The sequence below is a fragment of the Biomphalaria glabrata genome, chromosome 1 (assembly GCF_947242115.1).
Source record: "Biomphalaria glabrata chromosome 1, xgBioGlab47.1, whole genome shotgun sequence".
NCBI classification, from domain to species: Eukaryota; Metazoa; Mollusca; class Gastropoda; family Planorbidae; genus Biomphalaria; species Biomphalaria glabrata.
Window position 1 is genome coordinate 30,442,771 of NC_074711.1, and position 19,024 is coordinate 30,461,794.

At 38.3% G+C, this 19,024-nt stretch overlaps 1 protein-coding gene across 4 annotated transcripts in view; it reads left to right on the forward strand.

Moving 5' to 3' along the window:
- The window catches only part of LOC106060676 (uncharacterized), a 62,452-nt gene that overhangs the window by 8,939 nt on the left and 34,489 nt on the right, over positions 1–19,024 (forward strand). For 3 of the 4 annotated variants that reach the window (XM_056031951.1, XM_056031942.1, XM_056031965.1), the window contains one exon: positions 9,325–9,502. The gene's annotated coding sequence lies outside the window, so the exon portion shown is untranslated. The remainder of the gene's footprint in view (positions 1–9,324; positions 9,503–19,024) is intronic. The other variant, XM_056031962.1, reaches the window with a different exon arrangement.

Genomic DNA, 19,024 nt, shown 5'->3' on the forward strand with positions numbered 1-19,024 from the left:
TTCTGGAAATATTGAAAACTGCCTGACAGGACCCGCTCGAGAGCCGATTTTGAGTTTGTGTTTCCACACAAACTGTCTTTGTAATCTTTTTTTGCTTAGTCTTTTCTTCTGATTTTTTTTGCTTTGTAACGACCTTGTAGCCTAATTGGTGCCAAAGTACTTCACCTATGTATATATTGTTCTGAAAGAGTTCTGGTTTATGGTGGACACTCGTTCAATCGGAACTTAGTTTATATATGTCGGGAAAGGGAAGTAAAAATGGATGTCAAGCTGGCCACATGACACTTCCGCACTCTGTTAACTAAAGTGAGACAGGTGAATTCCCCTGGCCCAGTCACCTCGACAAGGAAGACGACTATTTTGTTAACAGATCTTAACACCTGGTGCTCTTTGATCGATGGACACTTTTCAGACAAACATCCTTCTAGTAGCTCTAGCTGTCGTCCTAACCAGATTTAGACAAACATCCTTCTAGTAGCTCTAGCTGTCGTCCTAACCAGATTTAGACAAACATCCTTCTAGTAGCTCTAGCTGTCGTCCTAGCATAGTTTCTTTTATTAGTTGTACATCTTTATTAGAGTCGCTTTCTGTAACAGTTTGTTTTTTTCACATTTTTATCATTAGACCTTTCTTTCTTTAACAGGGTTTTTTTTTTAGTTTATATCTTGGACATTGCCATTTCGATCAATCTTGTCTGCCCACGTGCGTCTCCATTTTCCTGTCCATCTCAATAACAATGTGGCCACAGGCGTGGATATTTTGTTCCCTCTTGTCCATCTGTTATCCGTGGAAGCGTTTTTCAAAAGGACTCTACTGGGGCACATCAATTTTTTGCACTAAACGACTTCTCAAAACCATTTTTAATTGCTAAAATAATTTAACATTATGGTAACAATACTTCGCTTGGGTTCTTTTTCATTTCATTCTTAAGCAAAATACTCACATGGAAATAAAAACTCTACACATAGTATCGATACCATAGTATAAAACATTAGGTTCAATCATTTCTTGCCGCGTCTTCTACTTCATTTTGGAATTTTCTTTTCATTGGTTACAACAAAACGACAGCAGTCTAATTTTCTTTGGGGAAAAAATCGGAACGTGACTATGTGAGAACCAGAAAAAGACCACTCCAACTTGTTTTGTTTTTTATAATTATATTTTACTTTCTGTGCAATGACTTTTATCGTGTGATTCTTCGAATTAAGAAACAAGGAAAGTATACAAAAAAAAAATTATAAACAAGGGTTGTAAAGGGAGGGCACCTTTTCTTCATTACCATATCTCTCAATATTGCAAGTATCTCCCCTTTTTCTAAATAAAACTTAATTAATTAATTAACTACCACTAATTGATGAACTAATTTTTTGATATTCTTAGTGCTTCATGTGTTGTCATCGACAACGAGTAGTTGTGTAAAGTTCCAACTTGATCCGGGATTGGGAAGTAGAAGAAAAAAAAAGTGTAAAAGAATGCACCCGGACAGACAAATATAAGCTTTGTAAACTCTGACTCCATTACATGTAGTTAAGATGGGACTTACTATAGGTAATTCTCATTCTTTCAGCGCTCAGCATTCAGGACTGTTTCCAAAGTCTGTGAAGTCTCCTTCCTTGCTTCCAGGTGTTGATGTAACCAAAGCCATTTCTCTGTACGCCTCATCTTTATTCCATTGGAAGACATGGGCCTTGTCTGTCACCTTCCGGCGTCCATTGGAAGACATGGGCCTTGTCTGTCACCTTCCGGCGTCCATTGGAAGACATAGGCCTTGTCTGTCACCTTCCGGCGTCCATTGGAAGACATGGGCCTTGTCTGTCACCTTCCGGCGTCCATTGGAAGACATGGGCCTTGTCTGTCACCTTCCGGCGTCCATTGGAAGACATGGGCCTTGTCTGTCACCTTCCGGCGTCCATTGGAAGACATGGGCCTTGTCTGTCACCTTCCGGCGTCCTTTCGAAGACATGGGCCTTGTCTGTCACCTTCCGGCGTCCATTCGAAGACATGGGCCTTGTCTGTCACCTTCCGGCGTCCATTGACAGAGCCGGTCTTAACAATTGCGGGACCCTATGCGAAATGAATAGTGCGCGGCCAGTCAGTGTAGGGATAAGGATAATAAGTGAAAATAAAAATTTAGTATTAGAAAATAAATTAATCTTTGCATTACGTTTTTATTTAATGAAAGCTGACAATGCGTTTTTTTAATCGCGCAAAGGATAGGCGTTTACTGCATTGAATAATACCCAAAAATGAAAATTTTTCAATTTTAAGGACATTTTTATGAGTTTTCAGGAGATTTTAATAATTCAGGCGATTCCTAGGACTTTTTCGTATATATTGCGTTTTCAGCTATTGTCCAGGAACTCCTAGAAAATCTATAGGCCATGGGTACCCAGTTATAAATTATAATGGCTTAATTTAGTAATTAACATCTAGAATTAGTGCTGGGCCTATGAACGTACGGGGCCCGGGTCGGCCTTGATGTTAAGTACTCCTCTCTTCTCACTTCCCTGCTGTAAAACTTGTTGGTACGTCAGGAAACATTCTCATTTTCTGCACATGCCCTAAATGCACTGACCATTGTAGACCAATGATTCCCAAACTACGGCCAGCGGGTCATATCCTCCTGCCCTTGAAGCATTGCTACAGTGCAGAATGAAGCTGCACAGACTTCATTGATCTCGTTTATTGAATTGATACGAGTGTTTGAAATGTACATCCCCCCCCCCCCCGAAATGCTGAGAAAAAGTTGGCACCTATGTTGTAGCTCAATGGAAAAAATAAAAGCATATTGACATATCGTACAGGGTTGGAAAGGAGTTGACGATTTCCTGACTCATAAACCCAGTAAACCCTAAACCTATGTATACACGCACAAACAAACATCGTATCTATCTATCTATCTAACTATCTCTCTCTCTCTCTCTCTCTCTCTATATATATATATATATATATATATATATATATATATATATATATATATATATATATACATATATATATATATATATATATTATATATATATATATACAGAGAGAGAGAGAGAGAGAGATAGATATAGATATATATTCGGTCGTTTGTTTCATTTTGACATCACAGTTACTGTTATGTTGTACACAAGTATCTACTTAATTCTCTTGAAGTTAATTGAGCACATTTCTTCAGTAAATCTTCCCCTGCGCCTCGATGCATTTCTTTCCGTCGTTACTCCGCAGACATTTCCTACCTAATTAACTTTATTTCCCCCTGGAGACTCTACTAGCACAGCCTCAAAAAAAAACACAAGTTGTACGTGAGTTATAAGATCACCTTGTGTCCTACATGAAACATACAACCTTGTGTCCTACATGAAACATACAACCTTGTGTCCTACATGAAACATACAACTTTGTTATCAAGTTTCATGAAAGCGTAGCACATCACAGGGGCTCGCAGGGGCATTCAACCAGGGAAAAGGGTTATATAGTCATTTGTTATATAGTCATTTGTTATATAGTCATTTGTTATATAATCATTTGTTATATAGTCATTTGTTATATAGTCATTTGTTATATAGTCATTTGTTATATAGTCTTTGTTATATAATCATTTGTTATATAGTCATTTGTTATATAGTCATTTGTACACTTTGGCTGGTTTTTTTTTACTGAGCATGAATGAACTCAGTCCGTCGTTCAAAATCGTGTCAAACTGATTGATCTTCTTTTCCCTTCTCGGACCAGGTTCAAACTTTTGCTCAATTATTTACTGTCAATGACAACACATGAATTCGTTAAAAAATGTATTAATTATGTAATCAGTTAGTTGTAATTAAATAATATTCTCCTACTTAGAGATGTACTAAGCTAAAAGGAGACAAGGCTTGTGTAGAATTAGGTCATTCGCTTAACATTTTACACTATAGACTTATTTAGACTCTAAAATCTTTAAATATTATAAGTCTGGTCAGTGGCTAACGCGTCGACCTTCTTCATGGAGGCTCAAGATCCCGAGTTCGAATTCAATCTCGAGCAACTATTTAAAAAAAAAAAAAGCTTTCAATAAAGCAGCGCGGAAACCTTCTCCCAGATACCCCCACCCCTCCACCAAACTGATTGGACCAGAGCGCATTGAGCAGTCTATACGCATGAAAGTTGCTCTAAACAAAAACAATTAATTACATCATGTCCAATCGCACACATTTATTACTATTAGTCTAGATTCTAGATCTATTAAAAATTAATCACATTATTGGGTCAAAATAAATGAAGCAATTTCAATTTCATATTTTTCATTAAGTTTTTTTTTTATTGTACTTGTTATCCATCATACTTCTAGTTTTTTCGTTGGTGCATGATACGATCTTTTTTTTTTCTTTTTAAACAACGTTACTCAATGGATTGTGTTCTTCTATTCCAGTGTTTGGATCCGACATGAGATCCTCATTTCAACAAAGGGAAGCAATCGCTATCTTCCATTCTTCTAACAAAGTACAGTCACTCTAATAAGTGCACACTCCACTGGTCGAAAATATGAATGAGTTTCCAACAGCGCTGTAATTATTTCTTTCCATAAGAGTGCTTTATTTGAACGTCGTTTTTATTATCTGTATCCGATTTTAACAAAGACAATTTTCCCTTGAACTTTAATTAGGTCATTCGAATCCCGTGACCTCTGACCTTTACACTCTCTCCTGCAGGTGAAAAAAAGGATATTCGGTACAGCACACCCATTCATATGATCACCTGAACACATGGCCCTGTCGTACACACACACACACACACATACACATGCAAACATTTTTTTTTACAAACAACTAAAACGCAATTAGCTTTAATAACGAATAGGATCCAAGTGCCTCACACTTAGGGTTACCAGACGTCCGATAGATCCAAGTGCCTCACACTTTGGGTTACCAGACGTCCGATAGATCCAAGTGCCTCACACTTTGGGTTACCAGACGTCCGGTAGATCCAAGTGCCTCACACTTAGGGTTACCAGACGTCCGGTAATATAAACGGTAATATAAACGTTACAGAACGCATGTATCATGTTACGTAAGTGTACTCAAAAGAAAAAAAAATTAACTCTGATTTGTTATAAGAGACGACGGCCGTTGAGTGAGGGGAGGGGGGAGGGCTGAAGATTGTCTATTTTCTTCCCTGGGTGGGGGTGCATGGTGGGGGGGGGGTAAGGTTATTCCTCAATCTTATTTTTGTTAAACTGCGTTGCACTGAATGCATGCTGTGGGGTTAACAACCACTGATCGAGCGTTCAGGGAGGGTCACTGACCCGCATGTCAAAGTCTGTCGAACGAAACGTTTGGTAATGAAGGGGGAAAAACATAGAGGGGCGGGGAGGGGGAAGAGTAGGGACAAAAACCCGTTGGGAAACCGATAGTTCCGAATGGAGTTTCCAGGTTTGTGTCTTGTTTATTAGGCGTCCACACGTAACACGGAGAGTACATTGTGTCCTGGACAGGTTTTAGTGGCTTATTACCTGGAAAGATTGTCCTTGTATTGCAGTCATACATTCTGATTATATCTTTTCTTATTTCTCTCTCTCTGTGTCTCTCTCTCTCTCTCTGTCTCGCATGTTCCCTATCTCTTCACCGCCTACTAACAGCATTATGTCATCATTCCGTCCTAGTTGAAACTAAAGTATTTTAAGAAAGCAGACATTGTCAAAGTTCTAGGATACAGCACTGTCAAGGTATGTGTGCATTTGTGGATGTGAAGGATGTGTGTGTGCACATTGACCGATGTGATGTACTTTGACAAAGATGCTATTTTTAGAAGCATACTTTGCGTGTGCCTTGTAATAGAAGAGGAAAATGGCTGATGTAAAGGGGGAAAGAGACATGTGTAAATAGTGAAAAGAGAAAACTGTAAATTGAAGTGAATTCAGAGATCTGGGGGAAAATCCTTGAACATTTTATTTGTACTTTCTATATGCGTCAATATTTTTTTTCTGTTCATCTCTTTTAGCGATGAAATACAGTCAGATACAAGCAAAATATACAAAATACTTTTTAGATACCAAAGCATATACATAAGGGAAAGAACCGCTCAACCGCAATCACTGCTATTTCTATCAATACTGCAAGATTTATTTCCCCTTTTCTAAATAAAAACTAAATTAATTAAATTACGCTAAATGATTTGATTTTTTAAATAAATTTATGTATTGTCATAGACAATGAATAATGGTGCAAAGTTTCAACTTGATCCGAGAATGGCAAGTGTAAAAAAAACGTGTAAAAGAATCCTGCCAGACAGACAGACAGACAGACTGAGTGAGCTTGTTAATAAAAAGAAGTGAAAGCGATGTGGAAAAGGACAAATTCAAACTACTGCTGCCTTGCAGCTATACCCAAACTACTGCTGCCTTGCAGCTTTACCCAAACAAGGGAAAGGCTTCGGGAGTGAACTCAGAGAACAAAAATCAGGAAGCAATGACCTTGTGGAAGCACAGAGTGCTACACCCTAATAGAACCTACGTTGCCACTGATTCCAAACTATTTGCACTTCTGTTCCTATTAATAAAACAGCTGCCTGGAGGGGGGAGGGCTATTGTTAAGGAGATGATTCATCCTCATTTCGCGACTGAAGGACGCCATACATACAACAATTATTTTAAGCTCCTATCGAAAATGCTTAAAAATTTAATTCTTCTGTTCTAAAATTGTTAGATCTGTATTCTTTTCAAAATATTTAGCTTTTTAAGACGTCAGCATTTTGTGCATCAAATACACCAAGTCAGCGATTTATAGAGCTCCTCCATTTATGAAAATAATCCTTACAAAACGATGTCAAAAGTTGATTGATTCATATGATCATATCATATACAAGTTGTATCATATACAAGTTAGACACACTAAACCAAACTGAGGGCTACTGTCGTACTAGAATTAGCTAGTCAACTGTGTGCGTGAGAGGCCGAGAAAACAGAAATGCAATAAATTGAAAACTTCCAGAGTGTTCTATTTCGCCAATGGAGTTAAGACATTGAAGAGATTCCAACATACTTTTAAAGTACAACAATATCTAGTATTTACCAGTATGGGAAGCCCTCCAGAAAGTGTATAAAAAGTGCATCCAGGAAAGAACAACTGTAGTGAAAAGAACTGTAAAGAGTTGTCTACATCTGTAAACAAAACAAAATAAAAAAAAAAACTACTGAGCTAAAAGCGTAAACCTATTAGAATATCTCCACCAGGTCAGTGCGCCTCTCTTAGGAACAGAGAATGGGTTTCCAAACGTGGAACATTTTTCCAAGAGCACGCACTAAAATCAGCCATCTTTCAATGTACAACACACAGTGTTCTAATTGTATCTGCAGTTTTTATTAGATATATCAGCTCACTGTCTGTCTGGTACACATTTTGTACACATTGTTTACACCACTTCCCATTCTTGGAGGAAGTTGAAACAATTGTTCATAGTCGATGACAACACGTGAATCAATCAATCCTGTATCACACAGATGATTAAGCTCTTCAATACCTGGAGGATAAATAAATCTAGATCTTGTTCAAGTCAGGCTCTGTTGAGATTTCAATCAAAACAAAAAAACTCCTTTCTGTAAATTGCTAAGATTGTCTCATTTTTAGGATAATGACAGGAGCAATCAAAACAACACCCATAAGAGCTATGGAGGAAACCGCTGCCCTGATCTCTCTGGATGAAAGAAGAGAAATAAAAATCCTTTCCCAATTCACTAAATTGGAAACCTTGGAGAGGCACCCACTCAGAACAAAAATCCACAAAACTGGCACAAAAAACCGTCTCAAAAGGACCAATTTTATACAGGAATCTCTAAACCTAAAAAAGAAACACCAACTTGAAAAAATTACTCTGGAATCCTCGATACACTATAATGAATCTCCACCCTGGGACGAAAGCCCTCTTCCTACTATAAGGGACCATATTGAAAACATAAAAAGAAAATCTGATTACAGACCAACAGAGCTCAAGGAAATAGTGAACTGTTTTCTACATACCAATTACCCTAGCAATCAGTGGATCAGAGTTTACACGGATGGCTCATCCCATAAAGCCACCACTAATGGAGGAGCTGGAATACTTATCGAATGGCCAGAAGGAGAAAAACTAGAAAAATCCTTTGCAACTGGAGAGCTCTCTGACAGTCACAGAGCAGAAAGGGAAGCACTAGCACTAGCTGCTACCATGCTAGCAAATCATCCAAGTTCCCCTCACAGTCAGATTGTCTTTCTAACAGACGCAAAAACAACCCTCCAAAGCCTGCAAAACTCTGATTCCCCTTATATTAAAAACCTCAGAACAGCACTCACAAAGCTCAACCACAACAGCAAAAAAACTGTTATTCAATGGATACCAGCTCACATACAACTAGCAGGAAATGAGAAGGCTGACACACTCGCCAAGAGTGGGAGAACAAACTCACAAGTAAACTCTGCACTCTATCCAGAAGAAATGAAGAAATTAATTGTAGATAAAATAAATGAGAAATGGACGAGCTCCCATCCAAATCACAAGAAAGATGATGCTTACTATAAGCTATCCCGACAAGACCAACGTCTAATCTTTCGACTCAGGACCGGACACAACAGAATGCGACAACACATGTTCCGGAAGCTCAAAATTGGAACCAGTGAAATCTGCCCATGTGGAGTATCACCAGAAAATGCCGACCACGTCCTCCAAAACTGCTCTCTCTACCAAGAGGCCCGTATAAGACATTGGCCCCAAATCACCCCAATAGAAAGAAAACTATATGGAGAGCTCCCTGATTTGGAAACCACTGCGCAGTTCATCTCATGTATTGGTCTAGTCATATGAACACTCCAACATAACAATGAGAACGATGAAGAAGAAGAAGAAGTCTCATTTTACTTGCCTTGTCGTCTGCAGTTGATGATGCATCTTTCTCCTTCTTTCAGCACTGTTGTTGTTCCCTTCTGTGACCTTCACATCGTTCGCTTCATCTGCCAACTTACTCAGCTTTTAGTAATCTCTCTCTCTCTCTCTCGCTCTCTCTCTCTCTCTCTCCTCCCCCTCTTGTCGTGACCTGCTTTATTTCCCACCTGTGAGAGCGGCCGAGCTTGTTACATCACCGCCGGTGTGCCCACGTGTCTCTCACCACCACCCCTCTCTACCGCCTCCTACCGGCGTACTACCCCCTCCACCCCTCCACCGTTATAAAGACAGGCTGTCTTTATTGTTTTTCCACACAATGTACTCACCCACACGCGCGAACACACACACACACACGTACGTTAACCCAACAAACTTTGAATAATTCCACAGATCACAATCAACTGTTCTACCTGTGTATGTAAACTGTTTTTTGTATTCTTCTGCCAGCCAAGTCCTGTGTGCAGTCAGTGAGGTAGTAGAAAACCGATGACCTGAAGAAATCTTCGTGTCACTATTCATTCTCTTGGTTCTAATAGTGAGTCCTGCATTGGTTCAAACTCATCCTATTATCAAAGAACAACACCGCATACATCTTTAAGACTACGTGCGCTAATTCGTCTGGTAGGTAAGTTTTGCTTATGCTGCATTTTTTATATATCATAATGCATCTTTAAATTTGTTTTAGCGAAGTGAACTTTGACCTCATAAAGAAAATATTGTTACATAGAATGTAGTGTTATATATGCGTTATTATCAGTGACGGTCAATGAAGATGGTAGAGGTGCGCGGTGCCAGATCCTTTTAATGGCAAGCCCAGAGAAGGGCAGAACACCCAAAGCCAAATCTTTGATGTTGATGTGTCATCATTATGATTTCCTAACCAGTTTAATGATGTTGATGGAACAATACTACGAACATCATTTCATTTTATAATGGTGATGTACCATCATTATGATTTCCTGACCCGTTTTGCACACGTTATCTTGTATTGTGTAACAAAGCTTGCTGATGTCGTTATAAACAAAATGTATAATGTAGAGTAACAAGCCAGTCAATGCTGTGATGTTCAGAAATACAGCCGAGACGTGCACGCATCTCCTTTGTTACTAGAGACATCTACGCCTTCAGTAGATAAATGCTTAAACTTGTAAGTGTCTATACTCTATACTACGGCTGTATTTCAGACATCATAAAAACTAATTTGAGTATCATATGTTTTTTTGTTTAAATAAATGTGATCTTAGCACTATCTGTCGCTTGGTCATGTGTTCATAACACTCAGCCACACAGACACAAATTGTAATGTCAAAAGTCTCCAATTCACTTGGACTTAGCTTCAGCGCGTGACAAGGTCAAACTATTTAGGTCTTAAAAAACTATAAAGACATCATTGCTTCAGTACCTTCAAGATGAACTGGTGAGGTTGTCAAGTGGCTGCTAGTGTTTGAAGATATAATGATTTACAAATGTAGAAACCCAGCTTGTTTTTTTGCTTATAAACACAGATTGTTCCCACGTCAGGAAAGGTCTAGATCTAGAGCCACATCGTTTCGTAATCTTTTGTTTAGTGATGCGTTGCTGAAAGGTTTCCCAGAGACATGCTTAGAGTGTGTGCTTTTTACAACTTCTTTCCTCCAGTTTAAAGTGCAAACTTCGTTCTCTCTAATACATGTTGTTGTTTTTTATTACTTTAAACTTTACAGCTATATATAAAACAAACACATGTACGCAGGGCCGGTCCTAGGGCACTGCAACCTATGCGGACGCAGTGGGCAACGCATTTTCATAGGCCCAGCGCCAACTCTAGTTGTAAATTATTAAATTAAACCATTTTAACTTATAGCAGGGTTTCCGCGGTCTCCTGATTTTCCAGGAGCTCCTGGAAATCTTCTGAAATTGCAAAGTATACGAATAAAGTCATGAAAATCTCCTGGAATTATTAAAATATCCTGAAAACTCAAAACATGTTCTGAAAAAAATCTAAAAGGCAAATCTGCATGTTTATCGGCTTTATGTTGGAAATCTACCTTCTATTGTAGATGGCTCGTAAAGTCAATTTGATCTTGATTTTGCACTTAGTAAAGTACTGCAATAACTGAAGGTAGGCAACTCAACGAGATATGGATGACATGACAAACACATAGGACATCTGCCTTGAGCACAGCATCTTCATATCGGTTCTAGACTTGGGTGGAAATCGGTCTCTCCTCTTTAATGTCAACATCCTTCCTAGTCTACTCACTAATAGTGCGCACCTTCTGCACTTTCTTGGATGGCGGTGTGCATTTCCCCCTTCTTAGCACTTTTCGTCCTGAAAAGAGACAATGCAGCAGACGTTTGACAGTTCAGGTGGAGGTCGATCGATGGGAGTCACAGAAGGCAGGGAGCGTGTTCCCCACGAAGCCATTCGCACTGTTTTCCTCTAGTGCCGCTTTCTCTTTCTCCAGTTGACCAGGTTGTTGTTGAGACGATGGCGTGGCCGTTCAACACACAAAGAGATTGTGTTGATCACTGTTTTCTTCAACACAGCCGTTGCTCGGACACGCTGTTTCAGCAGACTCTTCCGACTGACGCCTCCCAAGGAAGCTTCAGGTTCACATGCAGCCACGTTACAAACGAAGTCTAATGCGCCGCGGTCATCCTCAGGTAGCAGTCTCACGTCCAGGAGATAGATCTCCTCAAGTTCAAGTTATAGATGTTTTCCTCTTGCCAGCTCAGATTTAGCCTGGATTGATTGACATTCGTCTATGCTAACGTCGAAGATGATGGCAGAAGTACACATGCTTTGTTGATGGTTTTCTTGTCATCCACATTCCCTGTGTGATGTGCCACACGTAACAGTTCATGCTAAACTTTTGGATGCACTTGTCGAACTTCACATTTCTCTCGTGAGCACCGACATATAGACAGAGGTCAAGATCTACATCAACAGGCTTGTACGCAGACCCAACGTTGTCTTGATCTGTCCGGCTCATTGAGGTACTGGTAAAAGTTTCAAGAGCAAACGCTTCAGGCACATAACAGACTTCAGTTTCTTCATTTGTCTCTTTCGTTCGATTCGGTACATACCGTTGAGATCGTCACAGCAATCGTTGTCACGTTTCTCGTCTTTAAAGTCACACCCACAAGTCTTTCCAACAACACAGTCACAGACGGCGCTCCAATCCACAGCGTCTCCGTCACCACTGTTTGTGCAGCCACAGTCATGACCATGCAACTTCTTCACCAAAGAGTCTACAGTCTACAGGCAACTGCTCCTTCACCAACGAGTCTATCCCTCCTTTCGCTTGAGACACCATTTTATCAAATTGATCTGTTTGTCATTCTACTTGCAATACACTTTCTATCTACTACCTTGTTCCCCATCCTGTTAATTTGTTCATGCATTGCATCAATATCTTCCTGTATCTTGCCAATGAGCTCAACAATCTCTGGCTCAATTTCAAATAGGTAGGTCTCCGGTTCTTCTTCTTCCTCAACCAGGGCTTACCGGAGATGAGCTGTAAACGCCTCCTTGGTACCACCAAGCTTCAGACTACGGTAACGAAGTTCCTGCTTAAGCTCTTTAACTAAGAGTTGGTCTAGTTGTTTCAAAGATGCCATTGTGATCGAATCCTACTTCCTCTCGTTGAGTCGCCTATAATCCCACTTCCAGACACCAATGTAGACACCATGCAAATATCAATCTTTTAGCACGTCGTCTTGTGTCGCTCCATTTCCCTCTTGACTTTTCTCGATGATTTCTTTGTCCATTATACAAACTGATTTTCGGGTGGGACTTCTTGTCTCTTCATCCTATATTCTCTGTTGACAGGTGCAGTCTTTAAGAAATAACTTGTTCAGTCCCTAATATTAGCTTACAATCTCTTCATCAGAAAAGGTTGGAAGTTGTTTGGGTGGGTGGGAAATTCCCCAAAAGTGGTAGCGAAGTTGATAGAGTGTTGAGCTAATAAAGCGAATATCATGGGTTCGATCCCTATACGATCCCAATGACGATCCAATCATTAATGTAGAGATGATAAACTAGTAAAATAGATTTGTTATATACTTTACTGGGGCCAACGTATACAGAAATATAATCTCTACTAAAATATTCAGACTCAAGGTTTACATTCTAAGACAAACAAGTGTATCTCCCAGACTCATTTCAATTAATGCAAGCCTGGAAACTTGGTACAATGGACTTAATGTTTTGTCCTTAAGCAAATTACCAATGACTAAAATATAATAAATAGACCTATATTTGACCTACACTTGGAAGTGGAAGTATCTTTATAAAGGCAATTGTTTTGTTCCATTGATCCTTTAGTTACATGACTGTGCTACCTATATTTATTAGCTACACTGCAACCCATTTGTCCTTTTGTTATTATTCATAGGCCATTATATCATACGATTAAATGTATTTCCCATTATTCAGCTCCTGGTCCTAATCTGTCGCTTTCAGAAGTTTCCTTTTCATCTAAATGACAAAGTCACGTTTAAAATCTATTTCCCAAGAAATAAGCATCAGTGCTTCTTTGATGATAAGTTGCAGTGATTCTTTGATGATTAGACGCCTCCAGTGAGTCTTCGATGATATGATGCAGTGATTGATTCTTTGATGATTAGACGCCTCCAGTGAGTCTTCGATGATATGATGCAGTGATTGATTCTTTGATGATTAGACGCCTCCAGTGAGTCTTCGATGATATGATGCAGTGATTCTTTGATGATATAATGCTTTCAGTGAGTCTTTGATAACATGATACGTCCAGTAATTCTTTGATGATATGATACTTCCAGTGAGTCTTTGATGATGTGATAATTCCAGAGACTTTGATGATATGATGATTCCAGAGAGTCTTTGATGATATGATGATTCCAAAGAGTCTTTTGATGATATGATACTTACAATGATTCTTTGATGATAAACTGCTTCCAGTGAGCGTATGTATTTTGCAGTAGTCTTTTGATGATCTGATGCAGTGAGTCTTTGATGATATAATGCGTCCAATGAGTCTTTGATGATATAATGCGTCCAATGAGTATTTGATGATATGACGCTGCTGCTCAGGTTATAAAAGTGTATATATAACGTTAAATTGTTTCAACCAGGACTGCGTTGATTTGCTTATAAATAATGTTTTTATGCATAATTTTTTATAAGCTTAAAAAAAAAGATTAATTAGACACTATCTCTAAAGGGAACTATTTGCGAATGTGTCTACATATTTCAAATAGCACCTGTAAGCTCTAAGAATGCAAAACTCCGTGAATACTTAACATACATAAAGTGGTATATATTACTATTTGAGCAATGCTTCTCGGGAACAAAAAATCAGTTACGTTGGTGGCCTTTCTCATGACAGCTGGTGGTGGGGGGAAGCGTTGTAAGTAAGCGTTTTCCTGCATTCTTCACTGCAGAACGCATTCTCTTGACATCTAAAGCTCATTATTCATCCTATCAAAGAAGGCAGGTGAAATTAATAAGAATAAAGTAACGCGGGGCAAGGACCGATACTGAAATGTGACTAACAATCGAGGCAAAAAGTAGCGTTAGTAGATCTTTATCTCTTTATATCTTTATCTCTTTATAAGGTTAGTCATTGTACTATTATCTGTATGTGAAGCGAGATCTTTTATAGTTGGCCTGTTCAAAATAAGACGCCAACAGAACAATGGTTAGACGCTTTTTTTTTGGATATTCGACCGTTTTGACTCGCGCAAAATGTCTAATTTTTCAGAACCTTTTGAATAATGTTTTGACTTTTTAAAATTCTAATATATATATATATATATATACCGCTTTGTACGTTAATGTAATTAATAGCATCCGTAGACTCAATTCGCTAACTTTAACATGGCATAGTGTCATGTCTCTCTATACTTGTTAGCTACTTTAAAGTAATAAACGGCTCTGGTTCAATAGACTAAGGCCCCTACTAGTCATGGGCTTTGACCCCCCCCCCCCCAAATCAGGCAATGGTTACTGCGCCACTAGCTATAGATCTAGCTTCTTACTATTGCTCTGAAACGTTACAATGAATGTGGCCATGACCATGCGATAGACTTATCATGTTTAGTTTGGAGACAGTTTGACATTTGCAAGCAACATTCTGTTCCATTGCAATTACAAGTTTCTTCTATTTCTCTTTAGTATTTTTGTATTTTGTTTGTGTCTATTGCATGGTAGAAATGAATCTAAATAATAAAAAAAAGAATTGAATGTGGGTGTAGATTTACACAGATCAGCATTATAAAAAATACTAGTCGACCGGCGGCGTAGCATACGCCACTATTTTGCAGGGCCGGCCTTAAGCCACTGCAACCTATGCGACCGCGATGGGCCCCGCTCTTTCATAGTTATTAAATTAAACCAGTTTATAACTTATAACAGATTTCCCGCAGCCTCCTGTGGATTTACCAGGAGCTCCTGGAAATCTTCTGAAATTCCAAAATATACGAAAACGTCCTGGAAATATCCGGAAATTAATAAAATCTTTTGAAAACTCATACAAATCTCCTGAAATATATAGACAAAAATTGTAATTTTGGTGTGTCATTCAATATGGAAAACGCCAGTCCTAAGCGCAATAAAAAAACGACAGTATCCAATACACGTAATCTTGGAATCTGGTGAAAGAACCTTCTGTCGACTCAAAATAATTAAGAATTACTTGAGGTCAACAATTCTCATAGATAGATTGAAACATTTAATAATTCTTGCTATTGAGCGTGATCTATATAGGAAATAGAATTTTTATGATATACTGTATGACTTCGCTACACGCAAGGCTCGTAAAGTAGCTATGTATGTAGTAAAGAATGAATAAAATGCAAAGACGAATTTATTTTCTAACTTGGCCCCGCCAAATCCGTTTCGCATAGGGCCCCACAATGGTTAAGTCCGGCCCTGCTATTTTATTTTCTAATACAAATTATTAATTTTCACTTATTATCCGTATTTCTACCCAAACTTGGCCCCGCAAAATCCGTTTGGCATAAGGCCCCACAATGGTTAAGTCCGGCCCTGCTATCTAATGACGGGTGAATACTACTTGTTCTCCCCCCTCTTTTATTTTAGGCCACTAAAGTTACGTTGGTATTATTTGTAGAAATAAAAGAGTGATCTTTTCTTTACTTCTTGGTGTCAAAACTGTTGAGCAATGAATATAATTATATATATATAGATTTGTTTTAAGTTCATTGTGACATTTGACAATCGCTTTAAACTGGACAATGAGAAGCAATATTAGACTTACACCAGGACAATCATATGGTGCTGATGAATGACCGCAATACTTATCTCAGAAAACTGAGCTACATCATAGGACGAGTGCAAAGCTTACATTACATCAGACACAGATCAAAGCTTACTTTATTTATTATTACTTTTCATTTTTTGTCTCTCTTCGTTACGAGATATCACTAATATAAAAAAAATAACACATAATTGAAATTTATGCGTCCCAAAAAATTATAATTAAAATCAAGCGCCAACCATTTTTTTTTTAAATTCAAAATCAGCCAATTAAAGCACACAAAAAATTATCTCTAGTTGATCAAATTGAAAACACTTTTGCAGCCAATGTTTCTCAAACTTTTAGTTGTGACACCCCCATAGAACAAAACATTACGTTGGTGCTCCTCTGAGCAGGCTAGTAGTTGTGCGTCAAACATTGTGCATGTAGTGCATTGGAAGTGCATTCTCCTTTCTGTTCTTAGTCATTTGGTTACACATTCAACAGTCCAAAAAAAAAGGTTCAACATACATCATGTTTATAGAGCCTTCCAAGCATTGTTTGTATAATGTAGTATTAATATGTTATAGAGCTCGCCAACTAATGTTTGCAGTCTGCCCTCTGTCTTTGAGGTGTAACTTTTGCCAGTAATGTTAATTAAAACAAAAGTTCCCTTTATTATCTTATCGCATATTGATTAAAGTCTGGTTCTCTCCCCTTCCCATTGACCTTCTCGATTCGTCCAGTTCTTCTTAAAATATATCTCGGCTTTCACAACCCCCACCCCCCTCTCCGCTACACACTCGAACTGTTTGTCGTTGACTAACTTTTTCACACCCACGTCGACCTTGAAACCTGGGCTCACCCACCACGTGGCGATCGATTAAAGTCTTGCGTGGGCGGCGTGAGTGGACCTAGTCATTTTTTATTGTGTCCAGATGAATGTTAAATGTTCATATTTTTTGTTTGTTCCAGCAAGGTTTAGGAAAGAGAAGGGGTCAAAGTTCAATAAGAAGCAAAATGTGTTTTGTCTCACCATTAACATATCTGGGAAGTAGTTTTCATATAGAGGAAGATTCATGCTCTTAACATCATTAAAGGGAAACAACTCGTGTATATCTAGATTTGCGATTCCTGTTCAATAGAATACACTTCCAATATTTATCTTGTAACATTATTCAGACCGAAAGTTCTCTACCTCGTCTGAAGGTTCATTGATGTAACTGGTACAACTTGACATTAATTTAAAGCTTATATCAACTCACTCCGACTGTCTGTCTGTCTGTCCATGTAGTACAAACGTTCTACGCGTTATTTCTCCCACTTCCCAAAGTTTAAACTTTGCACAATTATTCATTGTTCCTAACAAAATATGAAAAACACAACAACACAATAATAAATAATTAGCGGTTAGGAATTAATTTTGTGTTATATAGAAAAGGGAAATAAATCTTACATTATTGATATATATACTGTTTTTAATGTGCAGTTCTTTCCTTTATATTGTTTTCCCTTTATAGTAATGTTGATACTTTGCTTTGTTCTGGTTTTTTTCTCTCAATTACCAAGCAGCCTAGTTCTAGTTACATCACATAAACTGTTGTACAAAGTGTACCCACTATCTCCACTATAGTGTATATGTATCGAAAGGGAGGTAACCAATGCTATATAACATGACACTTGTTTATAAACTTGGCAAAATAATTTCAAAGAAAATAATTACTTCATACTACAGCATCATTTCTTTTTCTAGAATACAGAATACTGTTTTTGCTGTTGTTGATAGGATGAATTGGGTGCTCTAATTGCCAGAACCCGCCCCACCTCTTTGAACTTAAACCTTTTTTCTTAACATGCTCTCTCGTTACTAATAATAAAACAAAGAATAATCTAGACGCCTGAAGGATGACTTACAAAATTTCAGAACTCAGAAAATCTGTTTGCGCAGGAGCTCTGCCTCTGAACCCGCTGCGTTAGCTCACATCGCTCCCCTATATCCCTTTACTGAAGAGGGCACCTGCTGGATCCTTAACTGAGTGTAAATATTCATGTAAAATACAAACACAATCTGGTTAATACGTATTTTTTATTATATTTTGATTATTATTATGACTCACTATTGGAGCCTAAAGCGCAGTTTTCCGGTACCCAGCTGGCTAAGGGGACATGAACAAAAATTGTGGTCAGATAGGGGGGCGCCATTATGATGCCATTATTTTCAGAGTTTTACAGAAGATGGTAAACCAAAGCACAAAAGTAAATATGTTAACAGCAAAGTTAAAATCCGGCATTGTATTAGAACATATACATGTACTTATGATCGCGACTCTCAAGATGCTTGGACTTCCCTACATTTGCGAAGATACACTTAAAGGGTTGCTAAGGGGAAATATTTTCCTTTCGTAATATTAATATTAGGAGTTTGGGAAATTTCATGCACTTAAAAAGTGCATCTATCTCGCCAGATATTTCGCTCACGTCCTACACTCCATAGTCCCTTCAACGTCATGATAACTACCACTTGAGTCTGGCTGATTGCTGTAGGTCATGCCTTTCACAAACTGTGCCAACACTGATCAGAGTTTGTGAGCGGGTTGTCAGAGAGTATCGGCACGAGCCTCCCTATCCCAAACTGACGGGAAGACGAACATTTCTGGTATCTCTCGAAACTCTGTCAGCAGATTGTAACTCAGAGTTGATACTTTCATTGAATTAAATCACAAAGATAAGAATTGTTTTTATTTAGGTGTGGCTGTTAATACACATTATTTAGGTCATGTATAAATAACCTAAGACTAGCTATTTATAGATTATTTACATTATATTTGAAGTTTATAGCTAACTGAACTTATTTATAACTTTATACTTACTAAGGAATTAGATTTAAATTTTGTTCTGGTTTATTGAGTGTCAAGTTTTTAAGG